Source organism: Sus scrofa, chromosome X, assembly GCF_054392235.1.
Source record: "Sus scrofa isolate SSC_HxYL_T2T_F1_AM1 chromosome X, Sscrofa_HxYL_maternal_Yorkshire_Landrace_v2.0, whole genome shotgun sequence".
In the NCBI taxonomy this organism is placed as follows: domain Eukaryota; kingdom Metazoa; phylum Chordata; class Mammalia; order Artiodactyla; family Suidae; genus Sus; species Sus scrofa.
In genome coordinates this window covers 41101435-41127804 of record NC_139401.1, presented here as the reverse complement: position 1 = coordinate 41127804, position 26370 = coordinate 41101435, and the positions used below count along the sequence as shown (strand labels likewise).

Genomic DNA, 26370 nt, shown 5'->3' with positions numbered 1-26370 from the left:
GTTCGATCCCTGGCCTCACTTAGTGGGTTAAGGATCCAGCGTTGCTGTGAGCTATGATGTAGGTCGCAGAGGTGGCTCGGATCCCGTGTTGCTGTGGCTGTGGTATAGGCCAGCGGCTGCAGCTCCAATTGGACCCCTAGCCTGGGAATCTCCATATGCTGTAGGTGCAGCCGTAAAAAGACAAAACGTTTCTGGAATAAAGTCACTCATTCATTTAAATAATGTCTGTGACTGCTTTCACACTGCAAGGGCAGAGTTGAGTAGTTGCAGCAGAGACCATATGGCCTGCTAAGCCTAAAATATTTACTTTTTGGCCTGTAACACAAAAAGTTTACTTGATCCCTGCCCAAGTTGAAGCGTTTGTACTGTTTTCTTGCCTATAGTAGTGACCTGCAAATATCTGAAATCAATAGGTAAACACCTATTTTTTTTTGGCTTTACACATAACCTTATTACTTCTACAAATCTGTTCTGCTCTCTGACAGGAAAGTATTACCCAGTGATTAGAGACTTGTGAATGAAAATAACACCCTTGTGCCCTTTCCTTCTATGTTTGGTAATAGTGGTAGCCTGTTTAATCATTCTGTGACATTTCCTAACTGATTTTGCACTGGTATAGCCTTGGGTTTTTTGTACTCTGGTGTAACTTAATTATCTATTATAGTCTTCATTTCTCCCAGTTCTTGCTGCCTTTTTACTTCCCCAAGAGAAAACCCACTTTGTGGCTGCCAAGTTTAGAAATTCATGGGTGCTGTACTCTAATGCAATGAAATAGCACCATCCCACCTGGAAAAAAAGGTTTTTTCTTGGCTGTACCCATGGCACATGGAAGTCCCTATGCCAGGGATATGACCTGAGCCACAGCAGTGCCAGTGCCAGGTTCTTAACCCACTGAGCCACCAGGGAACTCCCCCATCTGAAAATTTTTTATCCTTGGCCTGGAGTGCTGTAGTCACTTGTACTTCTCAGAGGTGTTTATGAGGACATAGATCATGAATATTATGGGTAATCTTAGGATGCTTACTGGAAAGGTTTTCATTAGCCTTTCCATAAACAGGGATGACTACTTCTTAGTTTTAATATCATAACTTACTCTCAATATTCTTTTGTACTTGCTCCCAGGTTTTAAGATAATTGGTGGTCAGCATGATATAAAATACAAGAACCGAATCTCAGTGTTGTTCTTACTGATGCGCATGGAGTCTTTCTCTCTACCCACACCCCTGAAGGCCTTCTCCCAGTCTCCATTAGTTCTAGTAAGATCATAGAAAAGTGTTGTTTTTGCAGCTGTGGCTCCCTGGTTGTACATGACTGATGTTTTAAGTTGGGAAACATGGAGTTCCCGTCGTGGCGCAGTGGTTAACGAATCCGACTAGGAACCATGAGGTTTCGGATTCGGTCCCTGCCCTTGCTCAGTGGGTTAACGATCCGGCGTTGCCGTGAGCTGTGGTGTAGGTTGCAGACGCGGCTCGGATCCTGCGTTGCTGTGGCTCTGGCGTAGACTGGCAGCTATAGCTCCGATTAGACCCCTAGCCTGGGAACCTCCATATGCCGTGAGAGCGGCCCAAGAAATGGCAAAAAGACAAAAAAAAAATAAAATAAAATAAGTTGGGAAACATGACTTGGCCAAATGATACTCAGCTATATTGTTGGTGAGTTTGTCAGGTCCTTGATTTCTTTCAGTCAACTTGGGTTGACTACTTTGCAGGGGATGCTGGGTAGGACACAGGAAATAGTGAGCTTGGAACCAGAGACGATTTAGACCTTTCATTTAGGCTTTCCCAGTCATCTTAATTCATAACTTTTGCCCTGCTTACTCATCCTGGAGGCGAGCAAGGTACGATGAGAGAGGGTCAGGAAAAGGCCAGCCCTCAGCATGTGGCTACTTAGGTCTGTTGTCAAGGCTCGTGTACAGGAGAATTTGAGCTTTACTGTTTTGTACAATATCGTGTGGAAATGCAGTGTTTTAAAAGCTAAATTGTTATTTATAGCCGTGAATAAAATGTGAACTCTTTGAAAGGGAACAGTGTTCTGCAGCCTTATTGTCCCAGTCAGTACAATCGCCACCCACACCAATCATCTGAACAACCTCATCATTGCTGTTTTATCCACCTGAAATAGGGGTCACAGGTGGGTGGTGATGAAAGCTTGGGAAATCGCGCTTTAGGCAAGGGAAGGGCTTTGGTGACTCTGGCTGTGTGGTCCTCCCCTCTTGTGCTTAGGCCTCTGGGACAGCCTCGCTGACCGGGAGGTAAGCCTTAATAATTCCTTTTGTTCCTTGGCAGCTGGCTGTGCTTGGGAGATGGGTGCTACTTCCCTAGAAGCAACTTCAGTAGACGAGTTCTGCCAAATGTGTGGATTTTAAGCCATTTTATTTTTTTTAATGTTTTTATTTTTTGCTTTTTAGGGCCGCACCCGCGGCATATGGAGGTTCCCAGGCTAGGGGTTGAATCAGAGCTGCAGCTGCCAGCCTACGCCAGAACCACAGCAACACGGGGGATCTGAGCCACATCTGCGACCTACACCACAGCTCATGGCAACGCCAGATCCTTAACCCACTGAGCGAGGCCAGGGATCAAACCCGAATCTTCATGGATACTAGTCAGGTTCGTTTCCACTGAGCCACGATGGGAACTCTGATTTTAAGCCATTGTAAAGAGTATAATGTTCAGACTCAGAATTTTTAGTAGGTAAAGAGTGTCATTTAAGGGTACTTATGCTGCAGGGATAAGGTTCATTATGAAAGAGACATTGCAACAAGGCTTCCATGTGACATAAACTTATTGGAGCTTGTGTACTTTTAAAAGCATGTATTTCTCTAATATATCTTTTAAGCTTCATTAGGTCAGGATTCATGGCTGTCATAGCCACTGCTGTATCTCTACACCTAGGACAGCATCTGGCACATAGTCAATGTTCATTATATAGTTGTTGAACCAGTTCAAAGAAGGGGAGGATGTAGCCGAACACATTAGAAAAGATAAAATCTGACCCATAATGCACAAAGTCAGGAGTTCAGATTTTCATTTAGTGCTAATATTTTGCTGCTTCAAAACCCATCTAATTCTCATAATGTCCCTTTGAGAAAGGTTAGCAGATACAGAATTGTACAGTATATGCTGAACAGAATGATGGAATCCTGAATAACACTTAGCTTCCCTATTGAGAGCTGTCTGATCATTGCTATAATTAAACGAGATGAAGAAAAGACATTTCTGAGGTTGAAATGGAATGGGGAATTTTATGTGAGTAAAATTACTAATACCTGCTTACCTGATATGTCTAAAACTGCTTCTCCCTTTGTAAAATGGAGACAGTAGAATCTACTTGATGAACTTGTTATAAGGATTGAATGAGACAGTGGGTATAAAGCACAGTTCCTGGCACCTTGCTTGCAGTGCTCAATAAACATGATGTTGTTTCATCATCAACAGTAAGTTTTGAGAACCAGGCTCTGGGCCAAGCACATCCTCCTTCCAGGCATTAGACCAATTTCCCTTTCCACTCTCCTTGCTGCCTCTCTCCTAGCTCCATCTGGGGCATCCAGAGTCATGAAGCTGAGCTTGACCTTCAGTCACCTAGCCAGTCCCACCTGGCCTTGAGCAAAAGTAAGGAGCCAGATGCTAAATCCTGGCCACATGCCTACTCGAGCCACTGGCCGGATGTGGCTCCTTAAATAAAATTTAAAGTTCACTGAATAGACTTTTCTCCAAAGAAGATTTACAAGTGGCTGATGAACATGTGTAAAGGTGCTCAGCATCGTTAGTCACTAGGGAAGTGCAAGTGAAAACCACAGTGAGATGTTCCCTCACATGCACTAGGATGACAAGAGTCAAAAAGTAACAAATGTTGTTGAGGATGTGAAGTCGGATCTCTTATATGTTGCTCCAGCCGCTATGGAAAATACTCTTGCAGTTTCCCAAAGTTAGAAACAGCCCAGCAGTTCTATTTCTCAATATATACCCAGGAAAATTGAAAACGTATATTTACACAGAAACTTGTACATCAGTGTTCATAGCAGCATTATTCATAATAGCCAACAGGTGGAAAACAACACAGATGTCCATTGACTGATGAATGGATAAACAAAATGTAATTGTACGAAATGGGATGTTTTTTGGCCATAAAAGAAATAAGAAATGAAGTGCTGATATGTGCTACCATGAGGATGAACCTTGAAAACATTATGCTAAGTGAAAGAAGCCAGATGGAAAAGACCGCGTATTGTATGATTTCATTTATATGAAATGTCCAGAATAGGCAAATTTATCAAGACAGAAACTAGATTAGTGGTTGCCTAGGAGGGAGGGGAGGAGAGGATGGGGAGTGACTGCTAATGGGTGTGGAGTTTCTTTCTGAGATTATTAAAATGTTCTGGAATTACATAGTATTTACTGATTGAGACTGAATATACTAAAAAATTGTATACTCTACAAGGGTGAACTATGGGAATTATATCTTCCTCATCTTGTCTGTGCTTTTTTTTTCTGATTTTCTTTTCTCATTTCTCAGTCTTAGTATCTGTCTTTCATGTTAGAGGTATACCTCAAGCGTCTTGAGATCATTTCTATTTCAGAAACGTTAATTGGAAACTCAGTGTACACGGGTGGGGCTTGTTGACTGATGGGATTCCCTGTGGTGCGATTGGGGGAAACCTGTGGGTATTTATGAGGAACTAACTGTGAGGTGGTTTTCCTTTGTTTTTAAGCCGGTCAGTTTTTCTACATAGGGCCCTTTGAATCTCTTGTGGGAGGGGATTTGGGGGTAATGAGCTTGAATCTAGTATTAAGAAGCCCCGTCTGGAAAGGGCTGGATATTTCACCCCTGGCTGTGCAGATTTTTACTCCTTGTTTTCAGTAAAGCATCCTATTTCTGTTCTCTGTTAGGACTGCTGTTCCTGAGTCCAGGGACTCTTTGGTTCAACCTCTTCAAAGAGTAACTTAAATCTTCTGCTGTGTGGAGAAAGGTAGTTGCTTGATGCTCTGGTTGAGGAGAAAGTCTGAGAGTCTTACTGGTCTTTTAAAGGGTTCCCCACTCCCTCCTTTTAAAATTAAATTCCTATTTCCTTAAAATGTCCCTGGAAGCTTCAGTTCTTGAGCTTTAACCTCTGCTTTTCCAAGGCCCTCAGGAATGAACTAGCTTACTTACTTCAGTTTCGATGCCCCCACTGGAGGTACTGGGCAGAAAGATACAACCTCTTTTCTAGATGCTTTTCATCTAAAATTTTGCGGACAGCTCTCTTTAGCTGCCAGTTTCTCTTCTACTTTCTTCATCTTGTTGGTTTATATAATTTGTAATTCTTCACTCTCGTGGCTTCTAAAGGGAGGTAAATGCTTATATTCCTTTTTTTTTTTTTTTTGCTATTTCTTTGGGCCGCCCCTGCGGCATGTGGAGGTTTCCCAGGCTAGGGGTCGAATCAGAGCTGTAGCCACCGGCCTACGCCACAGCCACAGCAACTCGGGATCCGAGCCGCGTCTGCAACCTACACCACAGCTCATGGCAACGCCGGATCGTTAACCCACTGAGCAAGGGCAGGGACCGAACCCGCAACCTCATGGTTCCTAGTTGGATTCGTTAACCACTGCGCCACGACGGGAACTCCAAATGCTTATATTCAATCAGCTGTGTTTATTCAAAAGTCCCTCCCTCCCTTGAAACCCTCTTTTTTTCCTTGGATTTCTAATTACTTCTTGGACATCTGCTTCCACCATTAGAATATGAGCTTCTCAAAGGCAGGAACCAGGGATTTTGTATCTCTAACACTCACATAATGTCTGGAGCATAGTAGGATTATTAAATGCATGGACTTGGAATGTGTGTCCCAACCCACACCTTCAAAGTTCAGGCAGTTTACCAGTCTGCCTTGGATTTTATTTTCTCCTTAGGCAGAAATTTCAAACTGAACAGTGAAGTCCTTCTGGCAGATCGCTTGGGAAGCTTTCCTCTTTCCTTGATCCTTGCCTATTCCTTTCCACAGTGCGTCTAATGCAGGACCTCGCATGCAGCCAACCTTCCAGAACCCCAGGAGTATGTCTGAGCTTTAAGCCCCCTATGGCTGGCTCATTCCCCAGAGCTCCCTTTTACGTGTCTGGCTGAGGTCTTGTTTGCCCCCACCATGTCTTGTCGGCTAGGCAGCTGTGATGTTTGATTGTTTGCTAATGATCCGTATTGTTTTCACCAATGCTGCAGGCTTGGGGCTTTCCCTTGGAGCTCCAAATCAGGTCAATTCCCTGTAATGGCAGTGTCAGTGTCCACAGAATTGTACTGGGGAGATGGAAGTAGCCCCAAGTTAAAAATGCCACAGGCTCTGCTTGTTTTTACCTAGGATCGCTAGTACCTGCCATCAGAAGTTCTGTTCCCCCACCTCTTTTAGATTTTCAGTATATTTTTTATATCCGTTTATAGTTTGATAGCTTTTCATTTAGTATAAGTACTTCTTCATGTCCTTGATAATTCATTATAATTTCTGATGGCTGTGTATCATCTCATCATTTGGATGTCTCATAATTTATTTGATAATTCCCCTGTTGTTGGACTTCAGATAATTACTTGTTTAATTTGTTTCCCTTTCCCAAAAGGCTCTAAACTCAAAGAGGGCTGGGACTGTTTTGTTTACTATTTCATCCTCAGTGCCTGACACAGTGATTTTTTTGTTGAAAGGTTTTTTTCTCAAATTTTAAAACATTATAATAATACTTTGAAGAGTATTTTACTGCCAAAACTTTATTCACATTTCAGATTATTTTCTAAGAATGGCATTCCAGAAATGTAATTGCGTGGTCAAAGGATAGAGACATTTTTTAAAAATGCCTTTAAAAAAAAAAAAAACCTTCTTTCACATCAACAATTCTTTCTTTATTTTTTATTTTTTGTCCTTTTAGGGCCGTACCCAAGGCATATGGAGGTTCCCAGGCTAGGGGTCTAATTGGAACCGTAGCCACTGGCCTACACCACAGCCACAGCAACGCCAGATCTGAGCCGCGTCTGCGACCTACACCACAGCTCACAGCAACCCCGGGTCCTTAACCCACTGAGCAAGGCCAGGGATCGAACCCGAAACCTCATGGTTCACTAGTCGGATTCGTTAACAACTGCTCCACAAGGGGAACTCCGAACTACCTCTTTATTTTTGACCACGACTGTGGCATGGGCAAGTTCCCTGGCCAGGGATCAAACTGGCACCATAGTGGTAACCAGAGCCACAGCAGTGACAACACCAAATTCTTAGCCCACTGCGCCACAAGAGAGCTCCTTAAGCCTCTTGACAGAGGTTGCCAGACTGATTTCTAGAAAGGTTCTACAAAATGTCTTCTTCAACAGCAAATGGCATCCCTAACCATTGCATTGTGCATTTGGCAACATTGAACACTCTAATTGCTTAAGGTTATTTACTGATTGGCAAAAATGTTATCTTGTTGAACTATTTTGTGTCTTTTCCTGGTGAAACAATTTTTTTTCATGTTTAATTTTTTTGTATTCCTTCTATAAATTGGCCATTTGGGTTTTTTTCTCCATTTTCCTATTAGCTGTCTAGTGTTTTTCTTGCCAGTTTATCTAAACTTTAAATAACAAACATATTAATCTTTCAAATGTTTTTCATGTTTAGTTTTTCATTGTGTTGCTGATGAGTTTGGATATGTGGAAACTGGCATTCCTATAGAAAAAGCCTCTTTATTTGGCATGATCAGATCTCTGTTTAACAAGAACGGGTATCCTAAAAAAGTTTATGTATCTTTAACATTAAAGCTTCAGAATACATATGAAGTAGCTAATCTTTTTATCTTAGTCTGCTTTTCTGTGACTATGAGTGTAATTGGTTAAACATGTGCTATATATTTCTTTTTTTACATCTTATCCAAAATTTATCATCAGTGATTTCTAGTTTTTCTTCAGAGTGGAGTGATACCTTAATGAGCTGTCATCGATGCAGAATCCTTTCAGTTATTTTACAGATCTCCCCCATCTTTTGCAGGTTTGTCACCCACATTTAATTCACCATCACCTTTATCTGGTCTTTCTAGCCAGATTCTCTCTTTTTGCACTCACATTCAATGGATGTGACATATAATCAAGAATTATAGTAACAGGTACACCACAGGCATAAAGAGGAACAAGTTTACAAACAAACAAATAACTTGGTAAGTAGACAACTTCATTTGAAGGGCTTGTGGGCAGGTCTATCTGTTAGTCTTGAGCAGTCAGCATGCTGTGGGCATTCATTAGGTTTTTTTTTTTTTTTTTTTTTTTTTTTTTTTTGCCTTTTCCAAGGCCTCATCCATGGCACAGAGAGGTTCCCAGGCTAGGGGTCTAATCAGAGCTATAGCCGCCAGCCTATGCTAGAGCCACAGCAACGCCGGATCCGAGCCGCGTCTGCGACAGCTCAGGGCAACGTCAGATCCTTAACCCACTGAGCGAGGCCAGGGATCGAACCCACAACCTCATGGTTCCTAGTCGGATTCGTTAACCACTGAGCCACAACGGGAATGCCTCATCAGGTTTCTACACAGGAGCTAGGGAATGGGTCAGTCTGTGAAATTGGTTAAGTGGAGGTTGATTTAGGAGAGCTTCTACAATAGTCAAACTCTGTTGGTCCTTGCCTTTGTTACTGTTTTGATGCTTAGAAAATCCTTCCCTTCCAGGGAATCATGTGGAAATTCACCTTCATTTGTCTATTTGTTTTGATTTCATACATTTAACTCTTTGATTTATCTAAAGTTTATTTTGTTTTTCAGTATGAAGTTAAGTTTTAAATAGCTTTTGAAATCCTCAAATAATGTGGCCCCCCTTTTTTTTAGTGTAGCAAATTTTTTCTTAAAAGTGACTGATCAAAAGTGTCATTTCTAGTTCTCAACAATTAGTCTGTCCAGTCTTGGGAGTATCGTCCTTGGGTAGGGCAGGGCAGGTAGAGGATAAGAGTGGGATATTACACTGGCATGCGTATGCTGAGAAGAAAAAGAGAACTGGGAAATTGGGTAAAATCAGAGTTAGCGAGAAGTGGGTATTTGTCACGAAACCCCTTTTAGAATCTTGGTCTGGCCCCAAAAGGTGATTTAAAGGGGCAGCTAGTCTCTCTTATTTGGATAATAGTTAAAGTAGTTTACTAAGCAGCTTAATAAGTGCAAATGGTTAATAACTAGTTTACTAATAAAAGATATACCAACAAGGAAGAAATTAAGCAAAGACTGCAGATACTGTCAAACTTGAAAGTGTGATTTGTGCCCATCTATTTTACCAGTGTCTGCTTGGAAATTCTTTAGGATAATTCTTTAGTCCTTCGAATTATAGTATATTTCATGTAAGCCTTTCTCTGGAATAAATTTACCTCTCTCAGTGCAATTATTGCTCTTTCCTGGGCCATAGCATTAGGTCAGTTAGTGAAATTCTGAGTCTAATACTGTTTAAGGCTGTGAACAACTTCCAAGTATTATATGGAAAATATGGACTATTAAGAAACTGCTATGAAGCAAATGTTATTAGTGGTTATTTTTATTATACAGTAGTATTTATGCTGGTTTTACCTTTTAAAATTTTTTTTCTTTGACCACTATATGAATATTACTTTAAAAATATTATTGTTTGGTTTGATAGGCTCTAGTTAATCTTCCCAACATTTATTTGTGTTGTAAGTCATTTCAGAGTGATTCATCAGCATTGTATTAAAGCAGGCAGCCAACCAATGACCACCCAACAGGGGAGATTTGTTTCAGCTGGAGGGCCTTATTGCTCATAAAGCTATTTTCTTCCCTTGCTTTGGAAAGTACCAATTGCAAGCTCCTTTCCCCCTTCTGGTTTTAGGTTATTGGGAGTTCTCACCAGAAAGCATAGCAGAGCACATGTAGCAAGGGTCCCCAAGTTTTTTAGACCATCTGGAGCTACCTGTGGCTGCTGTGTAGTCTAAAACTTCAGATGGCTTTATGATCTATTGGCAGATGGCTAAATCGGAATCCTTGTGTCAGAGTTTTATTATTCCACTCCAGGATAGAAGAAGCCAGTGAAATAGGAAATAAGACATTGAAGGTTGTGATAATTTCTGTGAATTTGAGAAGTATTGACATTTCTCAGATAGAAAAATAGGACTAGAGGTGGATGTTGTTACTGCTTTGGGTTCGTTCGTTCTTTCTTTTCTTTCCTTTTTAGGGCTGCTCCCACAGTATATGGAGGTTCCCAGGCTAGAGGTCATATCAGAGCCACAGTTAGCAGCCTACACCACAGCCACAGCAACACAGGATCCAAGCCGCGTCTGCGACCCACACCACAGCTCACAGCAATGCCAGGTCCTTAACCCACTGAGTGAGGCCAGGGATTGAACGTGCAACCTCGTGGTTCCTAGTTGGATTCGTTTCTGCTGCGCCACTAAGGGAACTCCTGGGTTTCTTTCTTTAGACTTAGATTTCTTCACCTGAAATTAGCTGAGAAAAGTGGTATTTGTAATGGATTGATCATTTCAAAAGATACGATTTTGTTTTCGGTGCCTTCAGAGACATGGCTTAAACTAATTAGAAAGATATCATTGCTTTGTGTAAGTCTCAAAAAGAGTGTTGTTAAGCTTTTAATTCAATATTTGCTGAGCCTGCTGTGCCTGACACATGAAAACAAAGAGTCTCAGGATTTACTGAAAAGGGTAAAGTGCCTCTGATCCCCAACCACTCCCTTGTACCCACACACCCTGCCCCTTCTGAATCCAAGGTGATTCTTCAACTTGATACATTGTTTTGACATTTTACTCTGTGTCTGTCTAGGACATATGAAGGCCATTTAAGTGCATTTATCTTATAAGTGTACAGATGTATCACACCCAGTTTTATTTGCTTAGGTGGCATTAAGACTTCAGAAATATTAAATATTTGAGTATTTGGTTAGGAATTTGACATTTGTGTGTACACACACACACACACACACACACACACAGCAGATGGACTCAGCTAGCCCAGAGAAAGATGAAGACCTCTTGGGCAGAAGCTGGGGCCAGGTTGTGGGTAGAATTTATGAGAACTTGGTTTGGGATGTACTTACAATGAAAACGTTGCCCTCTGTCGTAGTCTGATCAGGCTTCTATGACAAATATACCATCAACTAGGTGGTTCAAACACAAATACTTATTTCTCCTAGTTCTGGAGCTGGGGAAATCCAAGATCAGGTCGCTGGCAGATTCAGTGTACAGGGAGAGCCTGCTTCCTGTGGCCATCTTCTTGCTCTGTCCTCATATGACAGAAGGGGAGAGCGAGCTCTCTGGGGTTTCCTTTATAAGAGCACTAATCCCATTAACGAGGGCTCCCGCCTCATGACCTAATCATCTCTCAAAGGCTCTGCCTCCAAATATCATCACATTGGGGATTAGGTTTCGACATAGGAATTTTAGGGGAACATAAAACTCAGTCTAGAGTATTCTGATTTCTCTTCCATGGCTGATCTTGAAGATTGTGCGAAATTTTGTTTTTATGTTGTGCTACAACTTTTATTTACCATTTTCCTCAGAAGATGATACTTTTAGTTTGGCAAAATCTAGTAGAGTTTACTAAGTAGTAATATACAGATAACTTTGTACAGGAGAATATGCAATATATCTTGTTTTTATTTGTACGATTCTCTAAATCATCTCTTTGATGGTGTTCATTGTGGACAGAAATAGCAAGGGAAAAAGCTGTTACTGTCATAGCTTCTAGCTTATGTCTCCTGATTGGGGGTGTATATGCCCAGTGTCAGAGGTATGCTATGGCTTACCCATTGTGTAGGCTTTTAGAAAGTTGCTGAGGCTTTTCCATCCACATTAGCCAAGTGGGAGGACAGATTAGACGACAGGATATTTCTAGTGCTTTTATCTTTGTCAGGTAGCTGTGTTTTTGAAAGCTTTTATCTTCTCATCTAGCCAGAAGGTTTTGATTTATAACTTGAGTTTCCTAATTCTGCTTGCATGTGCTTATTTGTTCATTTTAAAACTAAGATCCTTTAACATTCGGACGTTAATTTATAGCACTTGTAGGACAATCAGTTGTGCTGTCCACATGTATACCTTCTATTTTCTGTAGTTGAGAGCGTTATATTTATATATTCAGTGTGTAAGGTTTTCCAAAAGTGACCTGAATAAACTTGACCTTAAAGATGTTTTTGTAACTTGTTCCACATTGTTACTATTTCATTTATAAAGCTCTGCTAGGTTTCAAGCTTCTGTAAGTTACATTTCTAGACTTTCCATGTAGTTCTAAGTGGTTTCAAAGTTTCAAAGGAATTTGGAGTAAGTTTTGGAAAATTTTCATGAATTTCAACTGGGAATGTGTATGCAGCACCTGTTTTAAAGACCAGTGATAGTGGGATGTTAATGAGTAAATTTTTTATATTACTAAAGCTTCTCTAAACATTGAAACTTCAATTAAACTTTTATCCTGGGTATAAGACTTAGATCTCAGGGGTTACTTACTTGCTCTTATTGAGGTTAGGGGCGCATAGGTGATAGTGACAAGTCATTATAGTTGGTAGGTAATCAAATATTTGCCGATTTAATTAAACTTGCCTAGTTACTTTTACCTTATGGTAAATTTTAGTCTGTGGAGCTGAAGAGATTTTTTTCCCTGAGATTTCATAGATGTGTGATAAACTTCCCCTCCCCCATAATTAAACTACTTTTCCTTTCTTCTTTTATTTATATTCATGTATTTTTTGGTCACCCCCTTGGCATGTGAGAAGTTCCTGGGCCAGGGTCAGACGCATGCCACAGCAGTGACCCGAGCCACTGCCGTGACAATGCCTGGTCCTTAACCAGCTGTGTCCCAAGGGAACTCACCATTGTACTTTTAAAAAGATTAATCCAGTAGGGTAAAACAGAATTCTTCCATGAATGCTGGTGTGACTTTTTTCCTGGTGGAATTAAAGCTGGGAGAATGATTGGTGTATACTCTTGATCTTTGTGTGTTTCTCCCACCTGGCCAGTTATGTCTTTGGTGTAAAATCAGAAGAATAAACTCTCCGTTGAGTTCTCTATACTGCTATACAAGACAATATAACCATGTTCTTGAAATGAATTTAATTAATTAATTTTTTAGGGCTGCACCAACGGCACATGGAAGTTCCCAGTCTAGGGGTTGAATTGGAGTTCCAGCTGCCGGCCTACACCATAGCCACAGCAGCGCCAGATCTGAGCCGCGTCTGTGACCCACACCACAGCTCATGGCAACACCCTATCTTAACCCACTGAGTGAGAGGCCAGAAATCGAACCTGTGTCCTCATGGATGCTAATCAGATTCGTTTCTGCTGAGCCACGATGGGAACTCCAGAATGAACTTAATTTTAGATGTTCGCTGTTTTTAATCCGTAGCAGAGTATGTTAGTTGTAAAGAATTAATTACATGTTATAGATTTATTAATAATTTATATATTCATAATAATTTAAGGTTCAACTTTTTTTCCCACACTAATTGTGTATATGATCTTCTCATCAACCCTATGAAGTATAATGTTTCCTATTTCTTTCATTTCACAAATGAAGGGCTGTGTTGTTTTGGTTTGTTTGTTTTTGGAGATGTGACTGGTCCAGAGTTGTAGAATTAGATTATATAATTTTATCTGAGTTACTTTATAGGTGTAGAAATCTCAGCACGTTTTCTCCATTGTAACATCTATAATTTTGTCTTCGAATTCTAAAACTGGGAGAAATTGAGGTTGCTACAAATGGAAAATGGGTTCTATATTGTGCTGTAGCTGTATCAGCTGTAGCTGTTGAGACTTGGAGTTGCAACAGTTTTGTAGATGTACTTCCAGTCCGTTGGGATAAAGTGCCCTGATTGGTTAACCATGCCTGAAGTGAACACTTGGGTAGCTTATGGATGGCAAATATGTGGCAGTCAGGCTAGGTAAACCTAAGGTACCGGATATAGTTATTTTACAGATTCTGTTTTGACCCACATTTGGTTAATTCCTCAGTGAGTTACGGGATTCTGTGTGTATCCATTAAGGAGTTGAATTTCACTGTGTGGAATAGAAAACCCAGAAAATAGTGGCCTAAACAAACTCGAGTTTATTTTTCACTCCCTAAATAAGAATGCCATAGTTGAGCAAATGCCAGGGCTGGTAGGGTGTGTCCAAGATACCAGTAGGGGCCTAGGGGGGCTTCTGCCCTTCTTCCCAGCCCCCCTTAGTGTGTGCTCACGGTCTGTGTTCTAGGCAGGCTGGAAGATGGGGAAGGATGAAATGGTGATTGCCAGGTGAGCAAGACCTCCTTTAAAGAACTTTCCTGTAAACCATATCCAGTGAAGCCTGCTTTCGTATCAATAGCCAAACCGTATTACTTGGCCTCCTCATCTGCACAAAGCTGCGGCATGTATTTTCACTTGGGCACATTGGAGCCCAATAGATTTGGGCTTTTGATAGCAAGAAAGAAGGGAGAATAGATATTAGGAAGATGATTAACAGGCTTTGCTCCAGTATACTCCTTTAGCTAGCCAGTCCTCCTTCAGTCTCCTTTCCATACAGAGAATATGCTTACCCCTCCTCAATGGAAACACCTCCAAAGTCTTTTCTAGTTACTGCATATGGTTTCTAAGCCCACAGCATTAGGTCTAAATGTGGTTTCCTGTGGTCTGGCGGCCCACACCCTGCCTCCCTCCTCCATTGTTAGAGAGGTAGAAAAAAACAGGAGAGCTATTGTAGAAGTCCCTCTGAAAAGAGGGCGAGTGGGAAAGACAGCAGTGATCCAATAAATACTGGGCGGGAAGAGAAAAGCTCCCTGCCCTGGCAGTGGAGAAAGTTCCTTTGATGGCCTATCTGGCAGCCTCTGGTTCTGCTCTCTAGGAGGATTTCCTTTGCCGGGGAAATAAATTGTGAGGGTGCCCCAAGATCCTTAAAAGCTCTGCGATTGCTCTTCCCTATAGGTCAGAAGTTACAGTGGGGACTGTTGCCACTGAATTAGCAAACCTAAATACAGTGGGGGTAACTGGATCCTGGTGTGGCAGAGGCCAAATGGCACTCGGGTCACCCAAGGCAAGGTGGGTGTGGTTATCTGAATGGACAGTGGAGTCAGAGCAGTCAATTGGAATAGTCTGAATAATACAAGCGGACTTCATTTGCCCCCAGAGCAGGCCCCTGGCTGATCTCTTGTCCATTCTTCCTGGCCCCTTCTGACGTACTCACCAGAGGGCATACTTTTCTTGGGGAACGCACAGATTTCACAGCTAATGCTCTCTTGGTGAGGGTTGGGGGCCATGAAGTATTTTAGAGATTGAATACTCGCTGGCTGCTGCAGCAGTCTGGAGGGTTTGTTTCTATGATAATATTATTCCCTCAGAAACTTGCAGGTGTTTGCTTTTAGTGAGCTCCATGGTGGGGGAAGCCACATCTAGACATAGTTTCTAAGCTTGAAGATTCTCCTGTTTACTGGCCTCTATGCTCCGCCCTTTTCCTTTAGCTTCTAAATTAATAGCCAGCTGCCTCGAGGTAGGCAGCATTCTTAATCTGATTTTTGCTGGCTGGTTTTCTTCCTTGCCCTGAAGAGAACTCTTAAAACAGCTTGGGGCTGTAGTCTTATCTCCTGCTAAGACAGCTACTTCTTGAAGTTACTGCTTACAGTCACCTCCGTGTGAGGCCCAGAGGCCGTTGGTGTTTACAGTCCTGTAAAGCTTCAAATTATGTGACTCTCAGTCAATCTCAATTGAAGGCTACAGGCGTGGAATGGCTAGCTCTAGTTTGGTTGGATCTCTTGTAGGACTGGGCTCAAAAGCTGAAGAAAAAGCCCACCATACACGCATATCCTGAAAAACAGTCCCCTAAGCTACAGCTTCATTTGGAATATGGTGTTATCAAATATTTTGTAACCACTTAACAAGTAACCAGCCTTAAGAGTCACTAACTTTGAGTTGGTTAGAAACTGATGATAGTAGTTCTGACAACTAATTGTAGTCTTTCTTTTTTTTCTTGGTATAGGTATTTTCCAAGCATCGATGTGCGGCTTGGGGTGCACTCGCTTTTTAGACACATAAATTGGGAGAAATTAGTTCTGGGGAGTGCTTTTTCCTAAGGACAGGAACATTTGGAAAAGACAAGGGAGAAATGAGAGGAGAAATACATGGACATAATTGCGAAGAAGGGAGTTAATTAGTGATGGATAAATGGTCAAGAAAAAATGGTCAGTGTGCTCTCTGTATGATCTTATTAAAGCAGAATAGATATTATGCCAGCCATTTTCTTATTTTAGCCACCAGATGATGTCAGTTGACTCAAGGTCTTGGTTCCTGTTCCTAATGGGAGAGAGGTACCATGGTTAAATAGAAAGGCAGCATACAGCTAGTTCATTTATAAGTTTTCCAATGTTAGGACCTTTTGGGTGGGAGGTCCCTAAAGAGCAGAAAATGAAAAAGGGGCAGAACGCTTACTTAAGAAAGAATGATAGAGGACTTCCCAGGAGTTCTCTTGGTGGCCTAGTGGTTAAGGATCCATTGTTGTTACTGCTGTGGCTCTGGTTCGCTTCCTAGGCTGGGAATTTCCACATCCCGCGGGCACGACCAAAAAAATAAAAAGTACTGTGGTAACATTCATGGGATCCTGGAACAGGAAAGACCATTACATAAAAATTAAGGAAATCTGAATAAGTTATACATTAATAAAAAGACTTCTCAAATCACAGGAAGGAAATGATCCATAATATTCAGAGTACCCCTAATAGGATGAATATCAAGAGGTCTTCACCAAGACACATTATAATCAAATTGTCAGAAGTCAAAGATAGATATGTTTATATATATATACACACACACAACACCTGAATCACTTTGCTGTACACTTGAAACACAACATTGTAAATTATACTTCAGGAAAGAAAAAGTCAAAGAGAGAATTTTGAAATTAGAAGGAGAAAAGTGACTCTCCCTTCCCCCTCCCACCACTCCTTCCAGTCCCATAAGGCTATCGGATTTCTGACCAGAAACTTTGTAGGCCAGGAGAAGTGGAATGATATATTCCAAATGCTGAAAGAAAAAGAACGACCAGTTAAGAATACTATGTCTAGCAAAGCTGTCCTTCAGAAATGGAGGGATAGACTTTCCCATACAAACAAAAGCTGAGTGAGTTCATCAGCTATCTTGAGAGGAAGTTTTCAAGTTTAAAGGACAGTAATTAGCAATAGGAAAAGATACAAAAGTATAAAACTTACTTGTGAAGCTAAATATATACTCTCTCTAATACTGTAACAGTGGTACATAAACCACTTTTAATGCTAATATAAAAATTAAAAGACAAAAGTATTAAAAATAACCATAGCTACAATAATTTGTTAATAGATACACAACATAAAAAGATGTAAGTTGCAACACTAGTAGCATAAAATGTGAGAAGGGAGTAAGTATAGAGTTTTTATATATAATCAAAGTTATCAACTTGAAATAGATTGTTATAACTAAGATGTTTTATGTAAGCCTGTTGGTAATCACAAATAACAAACATGCAGGAGTTCCTGTCCTGGCTCAGCAGTTAACGAATCTGACTAGCATCCATGAGGATATAGGTTCGATCCCTGGCCTTGCTCTGTAGGTTAAGGATCCAGTGTTGCTGTGAGCTGTGCTGTAGGTTGCAGACGTGGCTCGGATCTGGCGTTGCTGTGGCTGTGGTGTAGACCGGCAGCTGTAGCTCCGATTCGACCCCTAGCTTGGGAACCTCCATATGCCGTGGGTGTGGCCCTAAAAAAAAAAAAAAACCCAAACCCCCAAAACATGCAGTAGATATACAAAAGTTGAAAAAAAAGTAATCAAAGCATACCACTCTGAAAAAAAATTGTCAAATCACAAAGGAAGATAGCAAGAGAAGAAGAAAAGAAAAAACTGCAAAACAGTCAGAAAACAATTAACAAAATGGCTTGCTATTAAGTCTTTACCTATCAGTGTTTTATTTAAAATTTTTTTTATTAAAGTATAGTTGATTTACATTTTTCCTTCAATTTCTGCTATACAGCAAAGTGAGCCAGCCATACATATATATACTTTTTTTTCATGCTATCTTTCATCATGTTCCACCCCAAGAGACTGGACACAGTTCCCTGTGCTGTACAGTTGGACTCCATTACTCAACTGTTCTAAATGCAGTAGTTTGCATCTACCAACCCCAGACTCCATATTCATCCCCGTCTCTCCCCTCCCCGCCCACTGGCCCCCGGCAAATACAAGTCTGCTCTTCATGTCCCTGATCTGTTTCTGTTTTGTAGATAGGATCATTTGTGCCGTATTTTAGATTCCACATATAAGTATTTGGTATTCGTCTTTTGTCTTTCTGACTTCACTTAGTGTGAGAATCTCTAGTTCCATCCATGTTGCTACAGATGGCATTATTTTGTCCTTTTTATGGCTGAGTATTGTATATATGTACCATGTCTTAATCTATTCATCTGTTGATGAACATTTGGGTTGTTTCCATGTCTTAGCTATTGTGAATAGTGCTGCAGTGATCATAGGGGTGCGTGTATCTTTTTCAATGAAAGTTTTGTCTGGATATATGCCCAGTAGAGGAGTGGGATTGCTGGATCATATATATGGTAGTTCTATATCTAGTTTTCTGAGGAACCTCCATACTTATTTCCATAGTAGCCATACCAGCAAAAATTCCCACCAACAGTGAAGGAGGGTTCCCTTTTCTCCACACCCTCTCCAGCATTTATTATTTGTTGACTTGTTAATAATGGCCATTCTGATCAGTGTGAGGTGGTACCTCATTGTAGTTTTGATTTGCATTTCTCTAATAATTAGTGATGTTGAGCATTTTTTTTTCATTTGCCTGCTGGCCATCTAAATAATACTTTAAACGTAAATGAATTAAATTCTGCAATCAAAGCACTTAGAGGGGATGCATGAATTAAGCAGAAACTCAACTATATGCTGTCAATGAGAAACTCACTTTAGATTTAAGGACACATACTAGGTGAAAGTGAAGGAATGGAAAAATATATTCCACGCACGTGGTAAAAGAGGGTAGGGGTGGCTATTACTTATATTGACCAAAATACACTTTAAGTAAAAAACTATGACAAAGGACAAGGGTAGACATTAGATATGATGGAAGGTTTAATCCACCAGGAAGATAATTATATATACACCTAACATCAAAGCACCTAAATATATAAAGCAAACATTTACAGAACTGAGGGGAGAAATAGTCAGCAGTACAATATTGGCAGGATACGTCAATACCTTACTTTCAATAATGGAACATCCAGACAGAAGATCAGTAAGTAAATATAGGACTTGAATAGCGCTGTAGACCAAATGGACTGAACAGACACATAGAGGGCATTCCGTCCAACAACAGCAAAGTACATGTTCTTGAGAACCCAGCACATTCTTCAGGATAGATTATATGTTACGCCATAAGAGAAGTCTTAAGAAGATTGAAATCATTATCTTTTCCAGCCACACTGGTGTAAAACTAGACATGAGTAACAAGAGGAAATTTGGAAAATTCGCAAGTGTGAAAATAAACACACTTCTGAACAATCAGTTGGTCCAAGAAGAAATCAAAAGAGAAATCAAAAACTATCTTGAGGCAAATGAAAATGGAAATAGCATACTAAACCTTATGGGATGCAGCAAATGCAGCTCTAAGAGGGAAGTTCATAGAATGCTCAGCATCTTCAATCATCAGGGAAATGCAAATCAAAATCGCAATGAGATACCACCTAACGCCTGTTAATATGGCTGTTATCAAGAATATCCCAGGGAGTTCGCATTGTGGCTCAGTAGGTTAAGGACCTGACAGTGGCTCTGTGAGGATGTGGGTTCGATCCCTGACCTTGCTCAGTGGGTTATGGATCTGGCGTTGCCGCAGGCTAAAGCATAGGTTGCAGATACAGCTCGGATCCAGTGTTGCTGTGGCTGTGGTGTAGGCCTCAGCTACAGCTCCTGTTCAACCCCTGGCCCAGGAACTTCCATATGCTGCAGGTGCGGCTATTAAAAACAGAATACCCCAAGTGTTGGCAAGGATGTGGAGAAAAGGGAACCCTTGTATATTGTTGGGGAGAATGTAAATGGTTACATTCATTTTGGAATACAGTATGGAGGATCCTCAAAAAATTAAACTGGAACTATGATATAATCCAGCAATTCCACTTCTGGGTATATACCCAAAGGAAATGAAATCAGTATCTTGAAGAGGTATCTGTACTCACATGTTCATTGCAATAATATTCACTTAGCCAAGATAGGGAAACAACCTAAATGTCCATCAGTGAATGAATGGATAAAGAAAATGTGGAATGTGTGTACCCATATATGCACACACAATATAATACTGTTCAGCTTTTTTTTTAAAAAAAAGAAATTCTGCCATTTGTGACAATATGGATGAATCTGGAGGACATTTTGGTATATGAAGTAAGCCAGACACAGAAAGAACACTGAATGATCTCACTTCTACCTGGAATCTAATGTAGTCAAACAGAGAAGCAGAGAGTAGAATGGTGGTTGTCAGGGGATGGCAGGTGGGGGAAATGGAATGATGCTCAAGGGTACAAAGCTTCAGTTGTACTGAATGAGTAAAGTTCTGGAGATCTGATGTAAAGCATGGAGACTATAGCTAATAACACTATATTATCTACTTGAAAGTTGGTAAGAGAGTAGATCATAAATATTCTCACCATATAAAGAAAATGGGAACTATGGGAGCTGATGGAAATGTCAACTGACTTGGTAATTTGTGGTGATTGTTTCATGATGAGCATGAATATCAAATCCACATCGTACACCTTAAATATATGCAATTTTTGTTTATCAGTTATACCTCCATAAAGCTGGGAAGCCTAGGTTTGACTCTATCATCTGAACTCTTTAGCCACCTTGCTATAATTATACACAGTCTCTTCTACTGGGGAATTCATTTAATAGGGGAAATAAACATGCAAATAATACATGGAATTATTTCACTTACATAGTTTGGATGTAGTTGTGATTGTTTCATAATGTCTATAAACTGGAAGTTGCATATGTAAAGCAGTTTTTTTTTTTTTGTCTTTTTGCCTTTTTCTAGGGCCGCTCCCGTGGCATATGGAGGTTCCCAGGCTAGGGGTCGAATCGGAGCTGTAGCCACCAGCCTACGCCACAGCCACAGCAACGTGGAATCCGAGCTGCGTCTGCAGCCTACACCACAGCTCATGGCAACGCTGGATCCTTAACCCACTGAATGAGGCCAGGGATTGAACCCACAGCCTCATGGTTCCTAGTCGGATTCGTTAACCACTGAGCCATGACGGGAACTCCCCTGTAAAGCAGTTTTAATGTGCTAAGTCAGAATATAATTTTTGAAGCAGTAAGCCAAATGGTCTGTCTCATCAATCCAAATGGTATGGAGCTTGTTAGAAACACTCATTCAGCAAAATGTCTTGAGTGGTTACCAGGTTTTTCTGTGCCCTGGCGGGCAGATAGAGCTGTGAATGACATAGAAGGTGCCCTTTCTGTCATGGAGCTTGCCATCTAGAGAGAGAGAGGGATATTAAATTATTCTACAAATAATTGTTTAAAATTCAATTGTGAGTGCTGTGAAGGAATGCCAAAGGCAGGCTATGACAGAATATAGAAGGCAACCCAGACAACTTCAAAGGTGAGAAATGGAGACTGATCCAGCTTCTGAGTAGAGATGTATATCTTTCAAACTCCACTGCATACTTGAGTATTTTCTTAGTAAGTTTTGTGACTGTTTCTTTTTTGGCGGGGGAGGGGCTGTGCCTGCAGCATGTGGAAGTTCCCGGGTCAGGGGCTGAACCTGCACCACAGCGCAATCTAAGCCACACGTTGCAGTGACAACGCCAGATCCTAAAGCCACCGCACCACCAGGGCGCGCTCCCTTGTGACTCTCTTTTTAAGTGTGATGTTCCAGGAACATTCTGGTGATGAGGCAGAATACTTTGTTAATGATCAAAGAAGAAAAAAGAGATTGAGTGGAAGGAAATGATTAACACCAGATTGTGTATGGTGTTAGGGAGTGTTCTCATTTCATTCTTTTCCATGTGGCTGTCCAGTTTTCCCAGCACCATTTACTGAACAGGCTGTCCTTTCTCCATTGTATATTCTTGCCTCTAGTTTGATGTAGAGTACCCAGGATGGCCTAGAAGTTGCATGGCTTGCATGTGAGCCAACCACTACCACTGACTTTAGGTGAGTCACTGGATGTTTTGGAATCTCAATCTCCAGTTTTTTCTTTTTTGGACTTTTTACTTGTGTATAACATAGAACATAGACGAATATATAAATCGTGAGTGTATGTAGCTTGATGAGCTTTTGCAAACTGATACACTTCAGTTTAACCAGCACCCAAGTCAAGAAACTAGGACATTACCAGAAACCCTCTTTGTGCTTCTTGCACATCCATTTTTATCTTTAAAAGAGGAATAAGAGTGTCTTTTTCACTTTTCAGGAGTGTTGAGAGATGACAAATAAAAAAGTGCTTTGATCTCTCCCAGATAGTGTTGTGCAAGTGAAATGAGATGATTCTAGCGTTATGCATTAGACCCAAGGAAGTGGGACAGGTTTCCAAAGTTGTATAGATCATAGAGCTTACTTATAGTATTATTAATAAACCTATAAAATTAGGGGCAAGTGAAGTAATTCTGAAAACCAGTAAGCAAAGTACAAGACAGTTGCCTTGATGATAAAGATGTGGGAGTCTCTGTGATGCCTTGCGATGTCAGTTCCTTCAAGGAGCCATTCTTGGGATTCAGTAAAGGAACTTATTTTACATGTTCACCTGATGCAAAACTACTCTTATTATATGAGCATGTTCAAGGAATGGTAAATAAACAGTTATTTCCTTGAAATAAAAGCAAGTCACATATCGAAAATACAAGTCTTTTTTTTTTTTTTTTTTTTTTTTTTGCTATTTCTTGGGCTGCTCCCGTGGCATATGGAGGTTCCCAGGCTAGAGGTCGGAACTGGAGCTGTAGCCACCGGCCTACGCCAGAGCCACAGCAACGCAGGATCCGAGCCGCGTCTGCAACCTACACCACAGCTCACGGCAACGCCGGATCGTTAACCCACTGAGCAAGGGCAGGGACCGAACCCACAACCTCATGGTTCCTAGTTGGATTCGTTAACCACTGCGCCACGACGGGAACTCCCGAAAATACAAGTCTTGAATTCACCAAATACTTCTGTTTAGGTTTCCAGAGTTCTGATGTTGATTCTCCTTATATTAATCTGAATGTTAATGAATACTTTTAGGTCAGGAAATCTTCGTTCATGTTCTTAATACTCTTAACTGGATCATTGATGTCTTGCTCAGTAATCATAAATGAAATCACATACTCTTGTAGCACTTTTTGAAAAAAATTGAGATTTATTCAATGTGATAATAGATTGGTGCTTACCATTTCTAACAAATGACACTAACCCTAGTCACTGCAATGGTAATTCATTCATTTTTCTATTGCTTCCAAATTCTCCATCATCTCCCTCCACAACATCTTATGGGATCTCCTGAAGATCTATTCTGAAATTTACCTGTAAGTGAAAGACAGTGATTTTTAATTTCCATAAGGTAAACTCATTTGCATATTTTTCCCTTGATATTTAAGATTATCTTTGCCAAGCTCAGAAATTTAGTAATCTTTCGATTATTTGGTGACTTACTTGGGACGTCTTTAACATGGGCAGTACAGTTCTAAAGAATAAACAAATAGAGCAGCTATGTTTCTAATAAACACTTGAGCGTTGCCTAGTGTTTTGATTTTTATAGCGGAATTTGAAAAAGAAATGAAATTGGACGTAAAATTAGAACCAAATATTATCCTGATATTTTCAAAGACATGCTGGACATTTGAATGAATCCCATTTGGTGCCTTGTAGACAGCAATTTCAGTCTGTTCCGTCTGGGATGACCAGCTCTGGGTCTCAAGTGCAGCCTGAGAGCAGAGAAAGGTCAAACCGGCCAAGCACCTTGTGATAGCTTCCCGAAGTGCCTGCTTTGGGATGCAGGTTTCTCTCATTTGTCATGTGACTCTCAGTTCCTTCAGAAAACTTCTCTACATCTTTGGGCAAGGTTGAATTAGCATCCATAGATGCTTTGGAAGAGATATGTTGGTAGTTGTGTTTAAAAGTGAGAGTGTTTTTTTTTTCACATCATGGAGAATGTAAGGTAGAATCTAAGTTTGTGATTGCATTGAGTATCTTAAATGTCAATACAGCATAAGGTAATTTAAATTAAAACACATCTGGGAGTTCTCTTGTGACACAGCAGTTTAAGAATCTGGCATTGTCACTGCAGCAGCTTGGGTCACTGCTGTGGTATGAGTTTGATCCCTGGCCCAAAAACTTCCACATGCTGTGGGCGTGGCCAAAAAAAAAAAAAAAAGAAAGAAAACCAAAACTAGGAAAAGAAACTATCATAAAGGCAGAATTAAGAGGCTACCAGCAATCACATGGCCCCTGAATAAAGGTAAACCCTTCCTCATTGGAACAAGGACTACCATTAGAGCTTGTCTTTCTCAGGCAACAGAGGCGTATTTTTAAGACAAATCTACTCTGTAGGATAGGTATGGTTTTTAATTTGAGCTACCCCTGCCCTCTAGTACACAAGTGACTGAAGTTTGGAAACATTTGTAATGGACATCCCATAGTTTGCCATTGTACTTAGTACAGGTAGATAGAACATTTCAAATTACATAAGGTGTATGTAATTAAATTTTATATCAAATCCCCCAAATTCTGTGCTTGGTATGAGTTAACAAAATGGTATCCTGATTGTTTAGTGTAGACTCACCAAACCCTGTTGCCTTCAGTTTAGCAGAAAACCTATGTAATTATTTCAGGTTGCTACCAAATTTATATAATCACTTCCACAGAAGTACTTCCCGCAAACCACAGAGAGAACATCAATCTAAAGAATATTGGTCGGAGTTCCCATCATGGCTCAATGGTTAACAAATCCGACTAGGAACCATGAGGTTGCGGGTTCGATCCCTGGCCTTGCTCAGTGGGTTAAGGATCTGGCGTTGCTGCGAGATGTGGTGTAGGTTGCAGACATGGCTCGGATCCCAAGTTGCTGTGGCTCTGGCATAGGCCGGTGGCTACAGTTCCAATTCAACCCCTAGCCTGGGAACCTCCATATGCCGCGAGAGTGGCCCAAGAAATGGCAAAAAGACAAAAAAAAAAAAAAAAAAGAATGTTTGTTCTTCAGAATAGTAAGCATGTGTTTAGTCTGCCTATAGTACGACCTAGTCTTATTTGAAACTTTTTTGAGTCCAGGTAATGAGCATCTTCCATATCAGAACCTGTATTTTGCTTTTTATATTTAAATGACCTTAAACTCTGTCAATTTTTGAATAAAAATAATTTTCCAGAATTTACTCTTTTACTGTGAAGAGCCAATTGTCTTTATATATTATAATACATTTTCCTCCCCTGGGGAACAAATATATAGTTGATAGCTGTGCTTCTGGTTTACATTTTGAATTCAATTCCACAGATACATGAATACCTAGGTCTTGAAAAAGTTGACTCTTGGATAGCACAGTTTTGAACAGCTCGGGTCCACTGCACAGGGAGTTGGTGCCCCTAACCACTGTGTTGTTCAAGGGTCAACTGTATTTTATAGCACTTTGAACCAAGATGCATTTCTGCTAAATTACAAAAGTATCATTACCCCACCTAGATATTGTGGGAAGGCAGAGAAACTCATAGTACATATAGAATGGTGAAATGATTTCTTAAGACCCTGGTGTTTTAGATCTGGATTGACTAATACTTTGGTAGATGTTATATTTTGATCTGATTGATCAGAATTGAAATCAGCAAGTACCTGACTCATAGTAGTTTTTTTTGTTAGGCACAAGTATTCTGCTGCCACAACATCCTTTTAAGATAATAGGTATATCCAGCAAAAGGAGTGGGGAGATAGTCTAATATTTATTGGCATATCCTCTCTCCCTCTGGGCTTTGGTCTTTCTGGTAGTCTGAGGTTACTACTATAGGTTTCACTCTTGCTCATAATACCTATTTGGCTGTAAGGCTGGGCTCTGGTAACTTGTATCAGGAACAAACCTTTCCTACGTCTGGAAATGCTGTGCCTCTGTCTTGCTCCTGACTATTAAGCTGAAGTCTTTGGGTCAATAAAGTGACTTGTCCCTACAAAAAGAGATCCTGGACTAGTCTAATTCCTCTATTTGAGGGAAGCTCCAGAGAGTTGGAACTAATAGTTAGTGATGAATTGAGAGCTAGAACACACATGTTCTGATCTACAGTCAGTGAAGATTGTCCTGTGGTAGTTGATGAAACAGAGAGGGGTGGAGTCAGTAGAAAAACTTGTGAGGAAACCTCCAGTGCCTTATGTTTTTTCCCTAAGTCAAAATTTAGAGCTTGGCAGAATGGAGGTATTTATCTGCCTCTAACACCCTCTATTAAATGAGGAAACAGCCACAG

At 40.6% G+C, this 26370-nt stretch overlaps 1 protein-coding gene and 1 long non-coding RNA gene across 29 annotated transcripts in view; both read left to right on the top strand.

Moving 5' to 3' along the window:
* Positions 1 to 26370, top strand: part of CASK (calcium/calmodulin dependent serine protein kinase) — a 371692-nt gene that overhangs the window by 17001 nt on the left and 328321 nt on the right. The window lies entirely within an intron of this gene.
* On the top strand, positions 20952 to 24319 carry LOC146394560 (uncharacterized). The gene is made up of 2 exons (XR_014835358.1): positions 20952 to 22484; positions 22865 to 24319. It is a non-coding gene; the product is annotated as an uncharacterized LOC146394560 (long non-coding RNA).